Below are 2,987 nucleotides of genomic sequence, written 5' to 3' on the forward strand. Positions count from 1 at the left end.
CCCACATCTGGGCTCTGTGCTCGGCGGAGAGCTTGCTTCTCCCTCTCCCTCTGCCCCACCCCTGCTTGTGTTCCCTCTCTCTCTCTCCCTCTCTATAAAATAAATAAATAAGTAAAATCTTAAAAAAAAAAAAGAACAAAGAGAGAGAAATCAATTCTCTCCCAGTTGTAGAAACCCGAAGTCGAAGACAAAGAGGTCAGCTCTGGGAGATACCTGTCCCTGCCTCTCTTCCCGCTGTTGGCGACTGCCGGCGCCCTTGGCCCAGAGCTAAGTATCCCCGGTCTGTGCCTCTGTCATCTCCATGTCCTCGCTTGGGTCTGCGTGTCTCACAGCTCCCTCCTCTCTCTTACAAGTATTCCTGACATTGGATTTGGGGCTCACCTTAAATCCAAGATGATCTCTTTCTAAGATCCTTAGTCACATCAGCAGAGACCCTATTTGCAAACAAGGTCACCTTCCCAGGTGCTGGGCTTTGGGACACAGACAGGCTTCTGGGGTCCTCCATGTGCCCCACTCCACCAGCAGGGAGTCTGGACCCCTTGGTCTCATCCTACCCCTGCTGCTGGTACGGGGTATCTTAAGGTTGGTCGTGGGATGATGAGAAGCAGAAAACGCAGCACTGGCGTCACAAAGCGCACAGCCCCCTGCAGGGCCTCGCACCCACCGCGGACACCTGGCTGGGGCCCATCCCCTGCCTTGCTTCTGCCTGGACACCTTCACACCTGACGGCACATGCTACCTGGGTCACAGCCCTCACCGTGGCCAAGGCCAGGTGGGCTGGCGGGGGCTCCCACGGGAGACACAGACAGAAAGCATGCTGTGCTGGCTCTAAGCTAAATCTGAAGGCCTCCACTGCACAAGAGGGTGCCCCCCCCTTCTTCCTTCTGGCTGTGGACTCTGCTTATCCCAGACCCAGGGAGGATGTCTCCGTCCATGAGCAGGGCAGGGCTCAGCAGCAGGAAATGCTGATGTGGGTCTCTCTTCCTGGGCTTCCGGCCTCATAACTGGAACGTTCTGAGGTTCAGGAGTGATAGTACACAGTCAGTGACAGTGGGCTGGGCCCCGTCCTTGGGACAACCACTGGCTGAGGCCTCCCCCAGTTCAAATAGGACAAGTCACGGGTTGCCCCTGCTGGGAAGGGCCTTGTCTTGTGCTGACTTGGCAAACGAGGAGAGGCCCAGGGCCACTTGCGAGATGAGGACACCCCACTCTCACCACACCCGGGAAGGTACAAGCCTAGCACCCAGAATTCCAGCAGCCACCAGGCACCTCTGACAACCAGGTGCATGTGCTCTTGGGGTGTAATGAACTCCCCATAGTTACTTAGGGACACTTTCTTTTTTTCTTTCTTTTTTTTTTTTTTTAAGTAATCTCTATGCCCAACATGGGGCTTGAACTCATGACCCTGAGAGCAAGAGTCACATGCTCCGCCAACTGAGCCAGCCAAGTGCCTTACTTAGGGACACTTCTGTAGCTGTCCCAGAGGGGCAGCCCCAGGTTAGGGTTGCACAGCTGGCCAAGTGCTCTGAGGTGGGGTGCTTTGGCTCTGAGGGTGTCCCCAGAGCATGGAGGGGTCATTCAGTCGGCAGAAGGAAAGCTTGTCTTTGCGCGGTCCCTTGCTCCATGTGGGCGTGTACCTGCCCTCTTCTGTCCGCCCCCCCCCCCCGCCCCTCGCCTTGCCCGTGCCGGTGCCGGTGCCCATCGCAGACAAGGACAAGGAGGAGAACAGTGTGAGGACGGGCCAGACCTGGGCTTGAAATTCAGAGCCTGAACCTCTGTCTGGGTACCCACACCCAGCCCAGGTAAGGTGGGCTGCCTCAAAGGCAAGAGGGCCCGGAATGGGGCTTGGACCCTGGGTTTAGGGACCGGGCAAGGGGGTTATACTCCAATTAACATTCAATTTAAGTAGGATTTAATTTATTGAAGTTACAAATTCAAAACTTAGCTTTTGGAGCGCCTGGGTGACTCGGTCCTTGGGCTTCTGCCATTGGTTCAACTCATGATCCCAAGGTCCAGGGATCCAGCCCCGCATTGGGCTCCCTGCTTGGCAGGGAGCCTGCTTCTCTCTCTCCCTCTGCCTGCTGCTCTGCCTACTTGTGCTCTCTCTCTTTCTGTGTCAAATAAATAAATAAAATCTTTTAAAAAAGAATTCATATATTCAATAGATGAAAATTTTGAATGCGTTGAACCCCAAGTTGTCTCAAATGTTCCTGAAACATGAAATACTGAACATGTCCAGGTTTCATTTACTATGTGGGCGCTAACACTCTGGTTCTGCTTCACTTTAAACCTTACTGTGGGGGCGCCTGGGGGGCTCAGTGGGTTAAGCCTCTGCTTTTGGTTCAGGTCATGAAATCAGGGTCCTGGGATAGAGCCCCAAATCGGAATCTCTGTTCAGCGGGGAGCCTGCTCCATCCCCCACCCTGCCTGCCTCTCTGCCCACTTGTGATCTCTCTCTTTCTCTCTGTCAAATAAATAATAAAAATCTTAAAATAAAATAAAACAAAATAAACCTTACTATGGCTGATAGTTGTGTACCCATTCAAAGTCGGTTTTCTATCCAGGTTCTAGGGCCCTTTGGCATCCACCAGCAGGGAGCCTGACACCCCAGAACCCTGCCCAGGGGGCGGTTTTGCACTGTTCCTCCTTCCGGCCTGCTCTTGAGTTTCAGGCAATGCTGGCTCAGAGTGAACCCCAAGTGGACTTTGCTGTTCTTCTGCTGTGAAGACCTCTGACCTGAACGGGAGCTCATTTCGACACTGAATCATGCCTGAATGCCTTTCTCACTAGACCTTTGATACTACGGGGTCTCCTTAGCATTCCCAGGACTGAGTAGGTACCCGGTCACCTAGCAGAGCTGACTGGGGTCTTCTCCAGAGCTCTGCCTGACCTGGGGTCACTACCCAAAGGTCAGGCCTCAGGGCTGAGCCGGGTGCCAGGAACAACGAGCTGCCTGTGGCCACGGGCACATCACGTGGGTCAGCGCT

This window comes from Mustela putorius, unplaced genomic scaffold, assembly GCF_011764305.1.
Source record: "Mustela putorius furo isolate JIRA1106 unplaced genomic scaffold, ASM1176430v1.1 tig00000127_pilon_pilon_pilon, whole genome shotgun sequence".
In the NCBI taxonomy this organism is placed as follows: domain Eukaryota; kingdom Metazoa; phylum Chordata; class Mammalia; order Carnivora; family Mustelidae; genus Mustela; species Mustela putorius.